The sequence below is a fragment of the Coregonus lavaretus genome (assembly GCF_964263955.1).
Source record: "Coregonus lavaretus genome assembly, contig: HAP1_SCAFFOLD_7885, whole genome shotgun sequence".
NCBI classification, from domain to species: Eukaryota; Metazoa; Chordata; class Actinopteri; order Salmoniformes; family Salmonidae; genus Coregonus; species Coregonus lavaretus.
The window spans coordinates 517-9445 of record NW_028166150.1 but is presented as its reverse complement, the minus strand read 5'-3'; the positions used below and the strand labels follow the sequence as shown (position 1 = coordinate 9445).

The window sequence follows — 8929 nt, the reverse complement described above, 5'->3', positions numbered from 1 at the left end:
CCAAAAATAAGGGGTTAAATACATGTTAAAATAACACAAAAAACGTATAATCTCTCAGATACAGGACAGACACTTCAGAACAAACTTCATTTAGATTTTTTGGGGGACTATCTGTTGTTCCATGTAGTGAATCTGTTATTCAATGTGTTTGTATGGGCTAATAGCAGTAAGGACTATCTGTTGTTCCATGTAGTGAATCTGTTATTCAATGTGTTTGTATGGGCTAATAGCAGTAAGGACTACCTGTTGTTCCATGTAGTGAATCTGTTATTCAATGTGTTTGTATGGGCTAATAGCAGTAAGGACTATCTGTTGTTCCATGTAGTGAATCTGTTATTCAATGTGTTTGTATGGGCTAATAGCAGTAAGGACTATCTGTTGTTCCAGGTAGTGAATCTGTTATTCAATGTGTTTGTATGGGCTAATAGCAGTAAGGACTATCTGTTGTTCCAGGTAGTGAATCTGTTATTCAATGTGTTTGTATGGGCTAATAGCAGTAAGGCCAAATTAATTTTTTCATCAATTCATTTTTTACGTACAGTACCAGTCAAAATTTGACACACCTACTCATTCAAGGGTTTTTCTTTATTTTTTTTACTATTTTCTACATTGTAGAATAATAGTGAAGACATCAAAACTATGAAATAACACATATGGAATCATGTAGTAACCAAAAAAGTGTAAAACAAATCAAGATATATTTTATATTTGAGATTCTTCAAATAGCCACCCTTTGCCTTGATGACACCAAAATTGGTTCTGTGAAAGTTCCCAGAACTTTCGTAAGGTCGCGGCAAATGTTCTCATAACACAAAAACTGTCCAGTCGTGCTGATGATTATAGAACGTTCGTATAAAACATTTACCTGATGTTGCAAGAACGTTCCAAGATCACATTTAATCTGTTCTTTAAAAAAGGTTCCCATAATGTTTCATTAGATTGTGGGAACAGTCTTGTGAGAACATTGTGGGGACATCACTAAAGATATGTTCCCAAAACACAAAAACTGTCCAGTTGTGCTGATTATTACAATACTGTTGATTGTAAAAACATTTGCCTGATGTTGCAAGAACATTCCCAGAACAAATGTTTTTATGTTCTTTAAAATATCCTAAAACATTGACTGTCCACGGGTCCATTCGGAATGGGTCTCCGGTTTGTTTACATTAATTTATGCATATCGGGTCGGTTGGGAAAGCCACGGATCCCTTTCGGAGGACCTCTAGTACACAGTATGAAATTTCAGTAAGTAGTAGTCAAGACATATTTCGGACACTGCCTTTGTACTAGTCTAAAGAGAGTTTGTGAAGGAAAAGTCATTGCGTTGCAAGATGGTCGCTCCAACGCCACCGCTACTTCTGGCCTAGTCACTAAAGGCTACTACCAACACTACTATCACCACCACCATCACCACCACCATCACCACCACCATCACCACCACCATCACTACCCCACTACTATTTATAACACAGTCACTACTCTTCATTGGTTGCACCCTCCATCACCCGGTCGCGTCACGCCATTGTTGTGAACATTCTAAATATGCCTCAGCCATACTGATTCCCAGAAGTCCAGCGGTAGTACCCAGTCATTCTGAACGGTGGCTAATGACAAATTATAAAATTAGAATATAGTGGCCTGGAAACAGGTTCCTACATTATGCAAATAATTAGTAGGAAACAACTTTGCCATCATTATGATGTCGTCCGAATTACTTTTAGACGGATGGCAATGTTGCCATTAGCTAGTGAAGTTCGTAAAAAAAATACCTAGCATTCCTAACGTTAGCTAGCTAAAATCTGGTGCTCTTCCCTTTTATCTTAACTAGCTAGCTAAAGTTATACTGTGGTCCTTGTGGTCCTTAGTTGTGGTCGTCTGTAGCTCAATTGGTAGAGCACGGCGCTTGTAAAGCCAGGGTAGTGGGTTCGATTCCCGGGACCACCCATACGTAAAAATGTATGCACACATGACTGTAAGTCGCTTTGGATAAAAGCGTCTGCTAAATGGCATATTATTATTATATATTATACTACAGCTAAAAGTCAATCTGATGACATCACAACGACGACAGAAGGTTGTCCTACTAATTATTTGCCACCTTTAGAAATGGCATTGTGTTTCCAAGCCACTATTTTCATCAGCACCAATTGACAATACATTGAGTAGAAGGTTCAGTCAGGAGTGTCTTATTTCCAGTCGGAAGTCACACCGTTCAAAACAATATTGTGACGAAACGTGCAACACATTAACACTAGCCTCAAATTTGTCAACCCTCTAACAAATTTAAACCTCTAAACTTCTTCCACTAACATAACAATACTTCTGGACAGCTGAAGCATATCGCCATTTTTCTTCAATATAAAAAAAAAACAGTTTCTAGCTGCATTTTAGAAACGTCTGTCCCACATGGGAGGTGACGCAGGGTTTTGGTTCCGGGTTTCCAAGATTAGGCACCACGGATCACAGATCTGGTATTTCTATGCATTATTCGATTAAGTGGTTAAAAGTAAAACAACATGTAACAGAAAGGTAGAGTACATGTTCTGGTGTAACGTCGAGACAACTTACGGATAATACGGATCAAATAAAAACACTTGTTTAAAAAGACTGAGAAAGTCCAGGGAATTACAAAAGTGGAACTGCCCGTATTGTGAAATCGTGTTTGCTACCCTGATAAATATTAGCCAATCATGATCCACCCACCCCTTCTAAAAAAAGTACACAAAAGGACGGATGAGTCACAATCACATTATTTGCTTGTCCGGCTGAAAACCAACTGGAAAAATACTTTTTACCATTCCAACAATGCAGGTAAGTTGTAGGCATCATTTTACAACTGCATCATTTTACCACTTACAGACTGTTATATGTAACCAGATCTACTTCCATATTTTGAGCAGCACTTGTACGTTTCACACATAGAATGACAAGCAGAATGTTAAATGAATAAGGCGCTCTGTGGTTTCCCATGTTTCAGGCCCTGAAGTTCCTCCACGTGCTGCTGTCAGTAGCAGTTCACTCTAAGGTACTGATGTTCCAGCCTCTGGACTGCGCTGACGTCTTCAACAACGGTTCTAAGACCAGTGGTATCTACAGGATCTACCCTGCTGGACCCAACTCTCCTCCATACGTCTACTGTGATATGGACACTGACGGAGGGAAATGGACTGTGAGTAGGCTACCTAGTAGGAAACGGTTTTAACAGAGTACATAACAGAACCAGCGTTCAGATATTGAGGGTTTGGGCAACACCTTCAGAATAACAAATATTACAACAAATATTATGGCTGAACTCGAATGTGCTGGTTGATAAAATAACTGTATTTATGGGAAAGATGTTTGAATAGGGTATTTTTGTTTTTAAATGATATTGTAAATTGGAATGGTAGAGTTGTGTATTTCATGGAGTTATTAGAATCGCATGGGAAGGTCTGCTCAATCCAAGATTACAACCAATTGATTACAGCATTACCCCAAACATGGAGGAGGCTGGTGGCAGCGGGAGGAGGTAGAGAACTGGTCTGTCTGCCCAATATAAAGGATCAAGGGTGGAGGTAGGGAACTGGTCTGTCTGCCCAATATAAAGGATCAAGGGAGGAGATAGAGAACTGGTCTGTCTGCCCAATATAAAGGATCAAGGGAGGAGGTAGGGAACTGGTCTGTCTGCCCAATATAAAGGATCAAGGGAGGAGGCAGGGAACTGGTCTGTCTGCCCAATATAAAGGATCAAGGGAGGAGGTAGGGAACTGGTCTGTCTGCCCAATATAAAGGATCAAGGGAGGAGGTAGGGAACTGGTCTGTCTGCCCAATATAAAGGATCAAGGGAGGAGGTAGGGAACTGGTCTGTCTGCCCAATATAAAGGATCAAGGGAGGAGGCAGGGAACTGGTCTGTCTGCCCAATATAAAGGATCAAGGGAGGAGGTAGGGAACTGGTCTGTCTGCCCCAATATAAAGGATCAAGGGAGGAGGTAGGGAACTGGTCTGTCTGCCCAATATAAAGGATCAAGGGAGGAGGTAGGGAACTGGTCTGTCTGCCCAATATAAAGGATCAAGGGAGGAGGTAGGGAACTGGTCTGTCTGCCCAATATAAAGGATCAAGGGAGGAGGTAGGGAACTGGTCTGTCTGCCCAATATAAAAGATCAAGGGAGGAGGTAGGGAACTGGTCTGTCTGCCCAATATAAAGGATCAAGGGAGGAGGTAGGGAACTGGTCTGTCTGCCCAATATAAAGGATCAAGGGAGGAGGTAGGGAACTGGTCTGTCTGCCCAATATAAAGGATCAAGGGAGGAGGTAGGGAACTGGTCTGTCTGCCCAATATAAATAATAAAAATAGCATGAATAGGAAAGTATAGCAGTTTCATTTGAGGACCAGGATGTTGACAGCTGTGTGCCATGCAGATTGCAAAATAGTTGGGAAGAGATTTTTGATATACCGATTCCATGGTATATAGAATTCTTGCCACCAACAAAATGTTGAATATTTGGGGCATACAATCATCGCAGCTCTGCAGATTGTGTTGTGAGGATACAGAATCAATAGACCATTTATTTTGGTATTGCCCTCAGGTAGCCTGGTTCTGGTCTCAGGTTCAGGAATGGCTGAAAATGCATAACATTCATCTAAAATTGACCCTAGAAATAGGACTGTTGGGAGATCTGGAGAGACCGGGTCAATCAACTACTAATATACTAACACTCTTAGTAAAAAGTATTTATCTTCAACTCACAATCTGTGGATTCTATTCGATTAGATATATTGAAATTGTATGCTTAAACATCACAGCATAGTTGAAAGATATACAGTGAGGGAAAAAAGTATTTGATCCCCTGCTGATTTTGTAAGTTTGCCCACTGACATAGACATGATCAGTCTATAATTTTAATGGTAGGTTTATTTGAACAGTGAGAGACAGAATAACAACAAAAAAATCCAGAAAAACGCATGTCAAAAATGTTATAAATTGATTTGCATTTTAATGAGGGAAATAAGTATTTGACCCCTCTGCAAAACATGACTTAGTACTTGGTGGCAAAACCCTTGTTGGCAATCACAGAGGTCAGATGTTTCTTGTAGTTGGCCACCAGGTTTGCACACATCTCAGGAGGGATTTTGTTCCACTCCTCTTTGCAGATCTTTTCCAAGTCATTAAGGTTTCGAGGCTGATGTTTGGCAACTCGAACCTTCAGCTCCCTCCACAGATTCTCTATGGGATTAAGGTCTGGAGACTGGCTAGGCCACTCCAGGATCTTAATGTGCCTCTTCTTGAGCTACTCCTTTGTTGCCTTGGCCGTGTATTTTGGGTCATTGTCATGCTGGAATACCCATCCACGACCCATTTTCAATGCCCTGGCTGAGGGAAGGAGGTTCTCACCCAAGATTTGACGGTACATGGCCCCGTCCATCGTCCCTTTGATGGTGTGAAGTTGTCCTGTCCCCTTAGCAGAAAAACACCCCCAAAGCATAATGTTTCCACCTCCATGTTTGACGGTGGGGATGGTGTTCTTGGGGTCATAGGCAGCATTCCTCCTCCTCCAAACACGGCGAGTTGAGATGATGCCAAAGAGATCGATTTTGGTCTCATCTGACCACAACACTTTCACCCAGTTCTTGATAGAGGAATTATGATTATGACTAAAATTGTTCACCCCCGATACTGTGTGAACTGTGTTAGGGTTATCATTATAAACCCACTAACAGAGGGGGGTGAGTTAGAAACTGCTGAGACAAACATTCCAGGATGAAGGGGACTTAGAAACTGGTTAAAGGCCTCCTAAAGGTGGGCGGCGCAAAGTGTGTTTTGGCGGGAGAGCTCTCCATTATTAAATAATACAGATCATTCTTGCTGGTTGTGGACCTTTGTTTATTTAATTCATTATTAAAACCAGAGCCTTACACCCTCTGGGAATTATTCAAAGCATTGAGTTTAATTAGATAAATAAATTCTCGTGACAAATGGTCCTTCGAGCCGGATCTCAAAATACGTCTTTGTCGTTCCCACAGGTGAACTAAAGGAGAAGGTGACCCACTCTATCTAACCAGGTGACTGGTGTGGATCCAGTCCCTAAAGAAGAAAGACTGGAAGCACGCCTGTTGGGAAGGGCCCTATCAGGTTATATTGGTCACTGCCTTTGCCATTAGAATAGCAGAGAGAGCAACCTGGGTCCATGTTACCCACTGCAAGAGGGTAAGACCACATACAAGCACCACTGAACACACGCAGAGTTAGAGAGAAGAACTGGACCAATAGGGTCTGGGGATCACCTCTGTTAACGAAGATCTCCTACCCCGACCTATCATCACTGTAGTGTGTTCTCAGGGTGTGAGTACAGGGTAGTACCAAGCAGAAAGACTGAGGGCAGGAGAGGGTTGGTGGTTTTTGTGAATATGGATAACCTGAGCTGCATCATAGTCTCGGCAATGGTCCTGATATGTCAAGATCCACCACCACACCTACGCTATGCCCTTACCATTGTTAAGAAGTCAAAGAGAAGAGAAGCGACCCGACATACTGACCGTCAAGGACGAGTGGCCTACAAAATGGGAGTCAGAGAAGGGCAGACTGTAGGATTCAAAATAAGGGTTAGGGACGTAGCCAACGGGTGGGGTACATGTCAACAAGCAATTTGGGATTATAAAATCCCATAATATTCGTGTTCGAGCCCCACGGCGGATTGTTCCTAGACTCAAGTGTTTAAAAACACACTTGGGGACGGGGATATGAGACCGGGCGGGACTGGACATCCAGATGGGGGGTAAAGAGAAACAAAGACATCACCAATTATCAATTGGAGATAGTAGTAATGTGACTGACTTAAGTTCGGAAGCACAGGAGAGAATTCTAAACCTCACAGCCCCTGTAACCGATGTGTGGTGGGCGTGTGCCAGTAAAAGGCAGTATAAGGCAGATAATTCCAAAAGGGTGGCTGGGTACCTGCGCCCTGGTTCTACTGATTCAGCTAGTTAGAATTAGTCACCAGGAACCAAGGAAAGGGTTAAACAGATGTAGGAGGAGTTTTAACAAGAAGGAGAATAGCCCTATTTAGATGGATGCGATTGGGGTACCAAGGGGGGTATCGGATGGATACCGAGCTATGAAACAAGTAGGGGAAGGATTTACTACCACGTTCTTTTGGTGGATGACAATAAACAAAAATTGTGGACCAACAACGATTTATTGGCCAGACTAGGGATGCAGTAAAGGGGATCTCTGAACAATTATCCGCCACCTCACTCATGACTTGGAAAAATAGGTTGGCTCTAGATCAGGCAGAAAGGGGCGGTGTCTATAGAATGGTGGCCGTTGTTGCACATTTATCCCTAACAACACCGCACCGGATGGGACAGTCACCAGAGCTCTAGCAGGATTGATTGCTCTAAGTGAAGAATGGGCTGAGAACTCAGGGAGTTAATACATCTTTGATAGGGTGATTTGATGAAATGTTTGGTAAATGGAAAAAGATAGCAGCCACCGCAATTGGATGCAATTGCTTGGTATTATGTGGTTGTTGTTGTCTTGTTCCCTGTGTCCGAGGGTTGGTGAGTAAGGCGTTGGAGAAATGCAGTGTCTCAACCGATGGTGAGATATGGACGGAATCCGGACTCTGACCAGTGGAATGTGAAAAACGATCCTCCAGGCTTGGTGGATGACGAGGACTTTGACCCTGAAAGACCGCAATTGGATGAAACGTTTATTAGTTCTGATGTATGAAGGTCAGATTGATCATGCTTGTAAATACATTTATCCTGAGGGTGTAACAATTTAGTCAAAGGGTGAATTGATAGAGGAATTATGATTATGACTAAAATTGTTCACCCCGATACTGATGATGACTGTGAGAACTGTGTTAGGGTTATCATTGTAAACCCACTAACAGAGGGGGGGGGGGGGGGAGTTAGAAACTGCTGAGACAAACATTCCAGGATGAAGGGGACTTAGAAACTGGTTACAGGGTGCCTAAAGATGGGCGGAGCAAAGTTCCTTTGTGTGAAGGGGTATTAAAGGCGATGTGTGTGTGTGTTTTGGCGGGAGAGCTCTCCATGATTAAATACTACAGATCATTCTTGCTGGTTCTGGACCTTTGTTTAATTCATGATTAAAACCAGAGCCTTACACCCTCTGGGAATTATTCAAAGCATTGAGTTTAATTAGAGATAGAAATTCTCGTGACAGTTCTCCTCTGAATCGTTCAGATGTTCATTGGCAAACTTCAGACGGGCCTGTATATGTGCTTTCTTGAGCAGGGGGACCTTGCGGGCGCTGCAGGATTTCAGTCCTACACGGCGTAGTGTGTTACCAATTGTTTTCTTGGTGACTATGGTCCCAGCTGCCTTGAGATCATTAACAAGATCCTCCCGTGTAGTTCTGGGCTGATTCCTCACCGTTCTCATGATCATTGCAACTCCACGAGGTGAGATTTTGCATGGAGCCCCAGGCCGAGGGAGATTGACAGAGCTTTTGTGTTTCTTCCATTTGCGAATAAATCGCACCAAATGTTGTCACCTTCTCACCAAGCTGCTTGGCGATGGTCTTGTAGCCCATTCCAGCCTTGTGTAGGTCTACAATCTTGTCCCTGACATCCTTGGAGAGCTCTTTGGTCTTGGCCATGGTGGAGAGTTTGGAATCTGATTGACTGATTGCTTCTGTGGACAGGTGTCATTTATACAGGTAACAAACTGAGATTAGGAGCACTCCCTTTAAGAGTGTGCTCCTAATCTCAGCTCGTTACCTGTATAAAAGACACCTGGGAGCCAGAAATCTTTCTGATTGAGAGGGGGTCAAATACTTATTTCCCTCATTAAAATGCAAATCAATTTATAACATTTTTGACATGCGTTTTTCTGAATTTTTTTGTTGTTATTCTGTCTCTCACTGTTCAAATAAACCTACCATTAAAATTATAGACTGACCATTTCTTTGTCAGTGGGCA

General features: G+C 42.5%; 1 long non-coding RNA gene across 1 annotated transcript; it reads left to right on the top strand.

Moving 5' to 3' along the window:
- The first annotated feature begins 2477 nt into the window (after positions 1-2477).
- Positions 2478-8713, top strand: LOC311115008. Its single transcript, XR_014611186.1, has 3 exons — positions 2478-2811; positions 2978-3169; positions 6003-8713. It is a non-coding gene; the product is annotated as an uncharacterized lncRNA (long non-coding RNA).
- The last annotated feature ends 216 nt before the right edge of the window (positions 8714-8929 follow it).